Source organism: Rhinoraja longicauda, chromosome 6, assembly GCF_053455715.1.
Source record: "Rhinoraja longicauda isolate Sanriku21f chromosome 6, sRhiLon1.1, whole genome shotgun sequence".
NCBI lineage: Eukaryota > Metazoa > Chordata > Chondrichthyes > Rajiformes > Arhynchobatidae > Rhinoraja > Rhinoraja longicauda.
The window spans coordinates 17,256,243-17,268,685 of record NC_135958.1 but is presented as its reverse complement, the minus strand read 5'-3'; positions in this window follow the sequence as shown (position 1 = coordinate 17,268,685).

Genomic DNA, 12,443 nt, shown 5'->3' with positions numbered 1-12,443 from the left:
CCCAACTTTATGACACTTATGGAAGCAACGAGATACAAGGATGTGGATGTTGTGTCCCAGCTGGCACAGAGGATATTGCACTGGTCTCTCTGATGCAATGTGCTTAATACCCTGGTGTTGATTTTTGCATGAAGGTGCTCGTTCCTTTGGATGCTTGTTGGAGGGGGTTCTTGGAAGTCCACCACTTAGCACAAGGGGACAATTCTTTCCCCGAAGACCGTTCCAAAATGGAAATGTGCAAATGGCAATAATTTTTTTAAATATTCACTCCAAGTATTTTGACCTGATGGATGTCTCATCTGAATGAGGCACTGCCATTTAGTTACATATCCTGCACAAAGTAGCCCAAAGGGGCTAAACCCTGACTGTTAAACTGATGGTCCTTCTTGCCGACGTCCATTTCCAAGTTGTAGGGATGAGTTGGGAGTGAGAGAAAGAGTGTGTTGTCACTGAATTGTCACCAAGGCTGAAACGGCATCTCTTAGAGAAACATCCTACATTACACATAAAGGGCCAGTATTGCAGTTGCCAATGTCCAAGCTTAAATCCTTTTTGTTTTGAAAGATAAAATATATCTTTTAACTTTAATCCATTGATGGATTGGTCTCATGGAGACTTCAGATAGTGATAATCCTTGGAGATTTGTATGCACAGATCAGGTGTGTTGCTTTTTATAAAAGTGGAGGTGGACTGAGAGGGTGCGTGCAGTGGTGGGTGGGTGAGCAGCCCAATGGTATAACACTTATGGAAGCAACTCGATACAGAAAGGAAAGATTGCAGGTTTGGGGGGTGGGGGGGTTGCATACCGAATCTTGCATTGAGTAAGTCACATAATTTGGCTGCATCTCACTGCCCAGCCCAATTTTGAATGCAGATCCTAGTGGTGTGAGTACAATCGTGTTCATTTTTTTAATATGTTTATACTTGTTTTTCCACATCCCAAAATGGGGTTTAGCTCAAGAGTGGATTAAGCTATGCTGCTGTTGGCCTGGCCTTTGCCTCAAGGGAAGCAAACTACCGAGACCAGGGATTAGTTTGGGCATGAAGAGAGACATAAACATGAAGAGAGACATAAAGTGCTGGAGTAACTCAGCGGACCATGCAGGACAAAAAGGATAGATGATGTTTCGGGTTGGAACCCTTCTTCAGACTGAAAGTAAAGGGGAGGGAACTGGAGGTAGGAAAAGGTCAGAATAAAGCAGGGCAGGCAGCAGATGACCAAGGAATGGTGGAGCTCATAATGGCCCAGTGTTGGCTGGGGGAAGAGGTGATAGCGAAGCGATACAAGGATGCGAACAGTGGAACTAGTAGTGTGAGAGGGATTGCAGGGGTTATTTGAAATGAGAGAAATCAACGTTCATACTGCTGAGTTGTAAGCTACCCAAGCAGTAGTTTGGACATGTCTGTAGTCGGGGTTTGTGAATTGGAAATAAGAGGACCCTGGATTACCTTCAGTTTCTGCATGTTACACTGGGTGACCTTGTACTTTTATGCTTAAGATCAGCTGTATACTTACTACCCAACTGTGACTCGACAGAGGGGCAGCACAGTGCTGCAGCTGGTAGCGTCATTACCTCACAGCACCGAGACATGGGTTCGATGCTGACCCCAGCTGCAGTTTGCATGTTCTCATGGGTACCCTGGTTTCCTCTTATTTATTAAAGTTGTGTTGGTGGGTTAATTTTGCTGCATCAAATTGCTGCTAGCACGTAGGTGTGATAGAATCTGGGGAGTGTGGGAAGGTGGAGAAAAAAACATTTGTATTAATAGGATTTCATTAATTGAAAAGATTAGCACATGGGTGGTTGAATGGATAGCATGGACTCAGTGGACTAAAAGACCTGTTCCTGCGTTGCATCTATGTAATTCTATCACATATCTTTCTTGAACCTTCCCAGTCTGTACTCCATTTTAGCAACAGCACCCATGATCACTGCCTCATTCCTCTCTTCGCCTTTGCTGTTTCAACCTTGTATTGCTAATTGCCTCCTGGACCGGTTCAGCATTTCCTTACTGTAGTGCAAATTAATCAATAATTCCATTCTCTTCGTCAGTTTGTCACTCTGATTTATGTAGGGAGGAACTGCAAATGCTGGTTTAAACTGAAGATAGACACAAAATGCTGGAGTCTCTCAGTGGGACAGGCAGCATCTCTGGAGAGAAGGAATGGGTGAGGTTTCAGGTCGAGTCTGAAGAAGGGTCTCAACCCGAAACCCATTCACCCATTCCTTCTCTCCTGAGATGCTGCCTGACCCGCTGAGTTACTCCAGCATTTTGTCACTATGATTTGTTCCTTTAACTTTCCAAATCTTTCTGCTCTCTTCCCTCTTGGGTAATGGCCTATTTGTTTCCAATCGTGGCCCTTATTCCAAACATTCAGCACCTGCATCAAACCTGAAATTCCAGCCTCTTCTTTTGTGCCTGTCATCTCTGGTACCAAACACCTCAGAACATGGAAACCTGCATCTACCCTGCCTGACTATATAATAATGTTGTACGTCTCAATGAGACCACTTTTGATTCATCTGAACTCTGCCTAATCTCTCCTAGACAGTATGCCCCTCTTCCCAGGAATCAGTCTGAGTCTTTGTTGCACTGCCCCCCTTTGCAAGCACATCTTCCTGAGGAAGAAAAGCCAGAACTCTATACTATATTCCAGGGGTAGTCGGAGTAAGAATGTGCAAGTACCTTGCAGTGAGTAAATGCCCATTACTGTTTTTAGATTCTAGTTCTTCCAACATGGATTTTATTCCAATGTTCTTTTAAAAAAGATTTGTATTTTTAAAAAGTCTTACAAGATAACTATGTTAAGGAGATCAGACTGCCGGGTTCTGGATCGAATCAGTACAATAACATGAACCCTGAGGCTTTCTGTAACGCCTTTGATGTCTGCCTGCCAGTGATGCTCGAATTCTTTGAGTAAACTCTTATTTTAAAAATGTCTTTTGCCCACACCTACATAATTGGTACTCTTGTTTGAGAATCGTTATGTGGCAACGCCTCAATTTCCCCCATTCATCCTATTTCCTAATCTCCTTTTGTGGAAAGAAACCAAACAGGCTAACTGTCTCAATTATATTAATACAAGTTTTAAAAATAAACTTATTCTTTGCCAATAGTCTGACATCTTGTTGAGAGGTGACAAAGTTTCAAGGAAGATTATTCAGTAAACAGCTGGATTTCACTTGTCAGAGAAATCTTCTCAAAGATGCCTCATTTGTAGTGACAGTTTGGTCCATAATGCAGGGACCTGCATTGGATTCTTTGTGTTTGAATATTATTACTTTATTGCTGTATGTTTGCATGCATTGTCACAGCCCTGCCTCTATTGTAATGAAAAATGCCCCAGTAAACCTTGGGTATATATTTACCTGTATGAAAATATTCGACTGAATGCACGGTACCAAATGACATTCTCCAGAAACTGAAGTAGGAAAGTGTCTCTCACTCGTTGGCTTAATGGCAATAAGAGAACTGTTTGGTTATTTCGCCTTCACCCTCACCCCCACAAAAAAAACATTCCCAGTGTTGCCTGCTGCCCACATCATACACTTTAATCTACTGCCAGACTCTGAGTTCACACAGACTCTTCCCCCTCTTTGCTGAATGCAGACAGATTGTTTTAATGCTTTGCACCAGTTGGAGTTCGATGCACAGAGCTGAATGCTATGACGGAATGTAAGATAACACTTGTTTTTGTTCTCAAAATAAAAATTATTTTTGTACTTTTTTGTGTGGGGGGAAATATTTGAAAATCACAATATGCCAGTTTTGGACAATTTACACAATGCCTTTTGTAAACTGAAATTCATCTCAACATAGCACTTTAGAGAAATCAGATGTTTATATTGTATCATATGACAACAGATGGTCATTCCATTGTAGGCTGGCTTTGCAAAGGAAGAATTTCTATATTATTTTTCTTCTTGTGTTTTAATAGTGTCTAAATAAGTTGGGGAAATTGACTTCATGATTGAAAATTTGCAATTTTATTGTTACGTTTTTGCAAACATTGTGTTCCTCACTCAGCTTATTTGAATTGTAATTTTTTTTTTACTCATTTGTTTTTATGGGCTTTTTAAAAATTGGTTGAACATTGTACTTTGTTTAATTGTTTTATACCAGACAGCAAATGCACGTGTACCCTTGCCAGTGTGTCTCCCATCACCCCCCCCCCCCCTTGTTCTGTCTGGTGTTAACTGCAGTGAATTTGGGAATTGTACAGTACTTTAATAAAACTTTTTTTCCAGATTCTGTACTAATGCTGCATAGATTTTTGTTTGAAAAAGAAACAAAATAACGTTTGGGCTCAAATTCCAGCCACACTGCAAAGAAATTAATAAATGTTTAGTTAGTGGTGTATGAAGTCATCAAATGTTAAAAGATCAGCTGTGATCTTATTGAATGGGAGAGTAGGCATTAAAGGCCAAATGAGCTGTTCATTGTGTAAATAGCATAAGTAGAAACTGTTTCCATCAGTGGTTGATTCAAGGAATAGGGATTGAGCATTTGGCTGCCAGACCATTTCTGACCATTATTTTAGTATGGTGGTGGAGCTGCTGTCTTACAGTGCCAGAGACTCCCGTTCAATCCTGACCTCGGGTGCTGTCTGTGGAGTTTACACGTTCTCCCTGTGAACATTTGGTTTTCCACTGGATGCTCCAGTTTCCTCCCACATCATAAAGACGTGCGGGTTTACAGGTTAATTGGCCTCTATAAATTGTTCCTTATGAGTGAATGAGAAAGTGGGGTAATAGAACTAGAGTGAACGGGTGCTCAGTGGTTAGCTTGAACTCAAGTGGACCGAAAGACCTATTGCATGATAGGTGCAGTATCTTTCATTTCAATTTGGTTCCACTAATTTAGCTTTCCGGGACTTCCCTGCCCCCCTTCTTTTTATTTTTTGTTGCTGTCCCTGCCCCCTCGCATCCTTGTATCCACGTGTCCCAGAGTCACAGCCTAACTGAGAATAGACGGGGTCTGGTTAGTCATGCAATTACAAACACATCTGATGTACTCTTGGTTCCTTGAAAATGGCAGCATGAGTTTGCCATAACGTACAAGGAGAATAAAGGATCTCTTTAATCCCTCCAATGGAAATCAAAGACACCACTACGGTAGGTGGATGGCTACTGTAGAACAGATTATTTTCAGTGTAGATGCTCAGATTTGTTTTGAGCGATCATTTTGTCAAACACTTGCACTTGGTCTGCCAAGGCTTACTGGATCTTCCAGCTGCGGATCACTTTTACTCTCCTTCCCACTCACATTCTGACCTTTCTGTCCTGGGCCACCTCCATTGCCAGAGTGAGGCCACACCCAAATCGGCGGAGCAACATCTCGTATTCCACTTGTGTAGCTTGCAACCCAATGGTATGAACGTTGAGTGTAGGAAGAAACTGCAGATGCTGGTTTAAACCGAAGATAGACACAAAATGCTGGAGTAACTCGGACAAGCAGCATCTCTGGAGAGAAGGAATGGGTGAATGGGTCGAGACCCTTCGGGTATGAACGTTGAATTTTGAATCCAGCATTTCGTGTCTATCTTGGGTGTATTCTTAGGGGTCTCTGTTCTACAACATTCTCCAAGCCCTGCCATTTACTGTATAAGGACTGTATCTTAATGAAATGCAACATCTTGCACTTATCCAAGTTAAATTCCACCTGCCATTCCTTATCCCACTTCCTCAGTTCTAGATCCTGGTGTAATCTTGGATAACCTTCACTGTCCCTTGTACCATCATTTGTGATGTGCGGATGGGGGTTTGAGAATGGTGTAGAAGTCATGATCACAAATGTTCACATCATGATTCAACTGTGAGACCATAAGACAGTGGAATAGGTGATGAGTACCAATACGTGAAGAAGCAACTGAACACGAGCAAACTGGTTATCCAGGTATGAGGTGAAAGAGAGAGAGGAATTTATCCTTTGTACAGCATGATTCCTGTGTGGAAAAAATGAGGTCAATCAGATGCAGAGTGAGAAGGATGGGATTGATCCAGTTGTGGATGAGAGGCTGAGGTTGGTCCAGATATGGGATGAGATTGATCCAGATGGGTGAGAAGAAAGGTTGAATTAAATAGGTTGTGGGGAAAGTTAGTGATGGTTTGGGACAGCTCTGTGGGCAGGCATAGAATTGGTGGATCAAATAGTCTTAGGGAAATTTGAAAAAATGTGGTTATTCAGCATTCACATGGTATCAGTTAATGAAAGGCCATTAACCAGAAATGTTGGCCCTTTCCTATTCAGATGCTGTCTGACTTACTAAGTATCTCCAGCATTTTCTGCTTTTAGTGGATGAAAATAATGTTTTGACTTTATAAGGCACCTTTAAACTGGGAAATGTAGATAAGTTTGTTTCCTTGAAAGTTGATAGAAACAAACAAAAATGAATTCTGAAATGAAACATTTGTTAAAGTGTTGGAAAATAATCGATTCCATCAGATTATCTCAAGGCTGAAAGACGGGCATTTAATACTGGAGAATTTCCCTAAGAAACAACATTTGAGTATCAGAAGTGGGGTCAGGTTGATCCAGATGTGGAGGAACAGGGTGAAGTTGTTCCAGAGGTGGGAGGAGGGTGAAGAGGAGTGAGAGGAAGGATATCAACACAGACATCCTCAATCAAAGGAGTAAAGCAGGCTGCAGTAAGCAAGCATAGAGAAGTAAACAAGGCAAACCAAGCATAGACGAGGCAACCATTTCATGGAACACGTGCTCGGTCTGCCAAGGCTTACTGGATCTCCCAGTTGCCAACCATTTTAACTACCATTCCCATACTGAACTTTCTATCCTGGGCCGCCTCCATTGTCAGAGTGACGCCGCACGCAAATTGGAGGAACAGTACCTCATTATGCTTGGGTTGCTTACTTCAACATTGAATTCACCAATTTCAGGCAACCAACCTACATATACCCCCCACCCACACATCGTTCACTCCCTGCCCCAACCCCTTCAACCTATATTCCTTTGGCTTCACAATTCCTATTCTATCCTTATCTCACACTTTTTGTCTTTTCACCTCTGGCTTTTGTCCAAACCATCAGCCTACTAAAAAATCTCCCTCACATCTGTCTACCTATCACTAAGCAAGCTTTGTTCTACCCCTCTTCATTTCCAGCTTTCTTTACCTCCCCCGCCCCCACCATCAGTCTGATGAAGGGTCCCGACCCAAAACTTCACCTATCCATGTCCTTCAGAGATGCTGCCTGATTGTGTCTTTTTTTGTGTTAACTAACATTTGCTGTTCCTCGTTTCTTAAGTAAGCACTCGGTTATTGATCGGAAGCTGGTTGGGATGCTGAATGATTCATTGCAAGGATATAATTATTGGGAATTATTAGCGCCGTGTTTTAGTTAGACTGGACACAAATTGGAAACGACTCTTCAGGGTGCAACAATGGAAGTGACTGCAATTCATAGCCTGGCCACAGGGTGGTGGTGGTGTTCAGCCTGCGGCTCCCTCATTCAATCGGCCTCCTGCAGTCACTGGGGAGGTTGTGTCCACCTGTGCCCTCTACACTCGCAGTGAAACTTCAATCACCCGGCACGCTTGGGACTTCAGTGCCAGACCGGCAGATTTTCTGGACTATTGGATGTTAGTCCTATTAATACCATAGCACACTAATCAGTTTTGTTTAGATGTTACACAGTGTAACAAAATTATCCAGTGAGGTGGGAAGGGAACACAGACAGGGACTTACTGAGCCAGATGTTGAACTATCTACACTTCCGAATGATCGGATAGCAGTTTATTGAAGATTTATTCCGGTCAGATGGCTGCTGATTAAGCCATCTTGGTTAACTAGATTTTATAATACTTCCCAGTCAGTGGAGTACTTCAGTCTGAAAGAAGGGTCCCAACCCATAACATCACCTATCTGCCTGAAGAAGGGTCTCGACCCGAAACGTCACTCATTCCTTCTCCCCAGAGTTGCTGCCTGTCCTGCTGAGTTACTCCAGCATTTTGTGTCTTTTAAACCAGCATCTGCAGTTCCTTCCAACACATTACCTATCCATGTTCTCCAGGGATGCTGCCTGACTGTTGAGTTACTCCAGCACTTTTTGTGGGTCTTTTTTTTGTAAACTAGCAGCCGCAGTTCCTTGGTTCTATATTTTGACTGCTCCACTGCAAAATCTTTTCAAGATATGTCCACTTTGAGAAGGTTCTCTCCCTGATAGGAGTTCTGTGAAACCCTCTCTCGCAGCTGCTGTCCGGCTCTAGGCCTACGTCCTCCCCTCAATTAGTTCCCTATGCCCACTGCTCAGCAAGTTCCAGTGTGAAGATCCAAAAGGTCACCTATCCATGTTATCCAGGGATACTGCCTGACCCGCTAGGTTACTCCACTACTTTCTGTTTACTTCTGATCAATAGTTTGTGTTGGAATGGAGAAGCAGGGCAGTCAGAATCTCCAACCAGTGGAATCTGATGATGACAACAGAGAGAATGTATTTCTGATGTTGACTGAGGGAGAAACACTGTAATTGGGTTAATGTTGTCACACAAACTTGGATACAACAAAAAAACTTTTATGTCCCATCCAGGAAAATCATAAGAGAAAGGAAACTATGCAGAATATAGTGTTGCAGCAACAGATAAGCACAGATAAATCAAATGCAAGAGCCACTAAGAGGTAGATTCGAAGATCGAGAATACATCCTTAGCTTCTGAGAGATCCGTTCAGGAGTCGAATAACAGCGGGGATGTAGCTGTTCTTGCAACTGATCACTTTGGACAATAGGAATCTTCTGCTTTGAATGGAGCCATTGGTTCCTCCATGGGAATCCGAGCAAGGCTGGGGAATCAGCTCAAGTCCTCGTCCAGAGACCAACGTTTCCAGAGCAATGGCAGAATCTGCTGAGACTTTGAACTCTGGGTAGAAGAACTTCTTCTTTTAACTTCTGGGTAGGGTCTTGAATCCACAAAATTCTCTGTCTGGAGGTCAGTACAATATCGCCTGCTCCACTGCTGACACTAAGCCTCTGTGCATTCACATTGGAGACTCCTTTGGCTTTATTTCACCCCGGCACTTGGCTCCATGCGTTGGGTGGCAGTGGCAGCATCCAATGGTAGCCTGCTATCTCCCCCTTGTGGTGGGGCTGTGAAACGTGCTAAGGTTGATCCGGTCGTTCCACAATAGCATTTTGTATATACGATGTAATCCATCATCTGCAGTTCCTTCCTACACGTAATTTCCTCTTATTGCCTGGCTGAGTATAATTGATAGTCAATCATAAACCAGCTAGTTAATCTGATTGTTCTTGTGAAATAATTGACAAATGAATGCAGCTTCCAGAGTGAAAGCAGGCAGCTTGAGCAGAGAGTCGCTTGCAACACTTATCAGGTCATTCAAATGTCCTGTGCCTGTGGTACCACTCCTGGCAGGGAAGATGTCTGAAATTGGAAAGGGCAAACACACCTCTCCAAAACCATACCACTGCGTTTTCCACACAATGGGTCAGACAAGAGGTCGTGATCACAAATGTTAACATCATGATTCAACGACACAGCTGGTAGAGCCACATGCAACGACACAATGTCACGGGGCTTCTCCAATGGATTTGGTGGCAATCCAATGTTGGTTGTGGTGCAATACATTTCCCAGGTGTATGTGTGTGTGTGGGATCTCTCCCCTTGCCACCAACCATGGTAGCATCAGCAATCCAGGTTCAACCCTGATTGGCATGGTCTGTATGAAGTATGGACATTCCCCCAGGTCCTCTAGTTTCTATGTCCCCAAAGAAATGTGAATCGATAGGTTAGGGAAAAAAACTGCAAATGCTGGTTTAAATCAAAGGTAGACACAAAATGTTAGAGTAACTCAGCGGGTCAGGCAGCATCTTGGGAGAGAAGGACTGTGTGACGTTTCAGGTCAAGACCTTTCTTCAGTCTGAAGAAGGGTCTCGACCCAAAACGTCACACAGTCCTTCTCTCCCGAGATGCTGCCTGACCCGCTGAGTTACTCCAGCATTTTGTGTCTACGTTCGGATCGATAGGTTAATTGGCTGCTCCAAATTGGCCCCAGAGTGTAGGTGAGTGGCAGAATCTAGGGAGAGTTTAGGGATTTGGGCAGGTCTGTGAGCTAGCATAGAGTTTTTTTTTTGTTTTTTTTTAAATATTTTTATTAAAAGTACGGTAAATTACAATAATACAACAGATATATCTTAATACATTTTTTATACCGCTTCATTTTTTTGAGCTTTAAGAAAAAGATAGAAGTAAAGAAGTAAAGAAAGAAAGTGCGCAAGAGTCGTGAAGTGCAAGAGAGTGTTGGGAAAAGAAAGCCCCTTGGAAAAGAAGTTAGAGAAGGAAGTAAAGTAAGAAAGTAGACCCTAGAAAAGAAAGAAAGAAAAAAAAAAAAAAAAAAAAAAAAAAGAGGGGTAGAAACAATCGCTCTATTATAACATTAAACTCCGCAGGAAGGGGACTACCAACCAAGTCTGTTTTGTTGTTTTACCTCCCGTTACCAGGTCCTGATACCATTTATTTATTTATTTCTTTGTAAAATTACTATTGCACCTCATGCTTGTAATAGGTCCAAAAACGTAGACCAGAGCTAGCATAGAGTTGATGGGCCAAATAGTCTGTTACAAGAAAATCTGAAAATATGTTGTCACGAGTTTCACACAGGAGCAGTTAATGCAAGGCCATCAGGTATGTAGGTTAATTGGCTGGGTAAATGTAAAAATTGTCCCTAGTGGGTGTAGGATAGTGTTGATGTACGGGGATCACTGGGCGGCACGGACTTGGAGGGCCGAAAAGGCCTGTTTCCGGCTGTAGATATATGATATGATATGATAATCAGAAATGTTGACCTCCGAGCCTTCCTTTGCAGATGCTGTCCGACTTACTAAACATCTCCGGCATTTTCTGCTGGTAGTAAACTGATGACTTTATGAGGAACCTTTAAAGTGCAAACAAACTCTGCTGTAATGTTGAGAACTTGGAAACGTAGATAAGTTTGTTCCCCTGAAAACTGATAGAGACTGGGGAAAATTAATTATTTAAAGAAGAATTTATTAAAGTGCCGGCAGATCGCCCCCACTTCCTTGTGGCTGAAACGTGAGCATTTAATACTGAGAATTTTGCTAAGAAATAACATTTGAGTATTAACTTTCATTTATAGTTGCATTTTGAGACTGATTACACATCATTGTGACTTAGTTCCACAATGTCGGTTTGTGCTGATTTGGGAGGACGGAAACTCCATTGCACAGAAATCTGAGCAGATTTGAAAATGCTCGAATTGAACTTTGAAAGTTCAGCCACAAACTTGCGTGATACTCAACAGGATCCTGTTGGTGGGAGAGCTCGCCTCCCACAGAAGGATCTAATAATAAATTCCTCCACCACGGCTAAACCATGACGTTTAAACTACAACGGACATTGGGGAATTATTTACAAGTTGCCTCTTCGTTGGAGGGAAGAATCAAATGGCTTCTACAAAGAAAATTGGATAAAGGGGACGAGAGTTACAAACTGGAACCCAATCCAAACAGGCTAATGTACGAGTATGTGTTAGTACATATTACAGATTCCATTCCCTAATCTTAACATTAACACCTCACAATACGAGGAAGGAAGTTAAGAGGTTTAAAGAGGAGAGGTTCTCAAATCTGCTGTGTACTGGAACATTTGTAATAGGAGTTCCCCATTGTAGCGGTGAGGTTGGTGACCAATCAACACTTTGACAGGGGCCCTCTCCAATGGACTTGGGGGCAATTCAATGCTGGTTGTGATGCATGCATGTCCCATGTCTGTGCGGGGAGATGCGTTTCCCAGAAGTGACCTGACCTACCATCTACCTCATTGGACTATCGGACTATCTTTAATTGGACTTTACTGGACTAAACGTTATTCCCTTTATACTGTATCTGTACACTGCGGACGGTTTAATCGTAATCGTGTTTAGTCTGTCCACTGATTGGGTAGCACGCAACAAAAAGCTCTTCACTATAGCTTGGTACACGTGACAATGACCTAAACTAAACTAAACTAAACTCGCCACCAACAATGGTTTAATCAGGCACCAAGATGGACATAATCATTCCAAGCCACTTCACGGGCTTGTTATCAAAATCAGACACCCTGCCGTATATGGTGACATGAAGATAGATGACCAAATGGTCTGTGGCCATCTGAGGAGATGAGTGTTGGGGGGGGCATGCAAGAGTGATGACAGAACTCTAGCATTGGTGATGGGGAATATTTGACGCAGGTGTAGAGAAAGCAACGCGGATGTTGGGGTACATGTGACATGGGTGACAGTAGAATAGATGATGCGTGAGGGGAAAACAACATGGGTGATGGGGAACATACAACATCGGTGATGGGGAGCAGATGACATGGGTGATGTGAGCTAACAGTGTCCACGGGTGGCGCAGCAGTCGAGTTGCTGCCTTACAATGCCAGAGACCTGGGTTCGAACCTGACTACGGGTG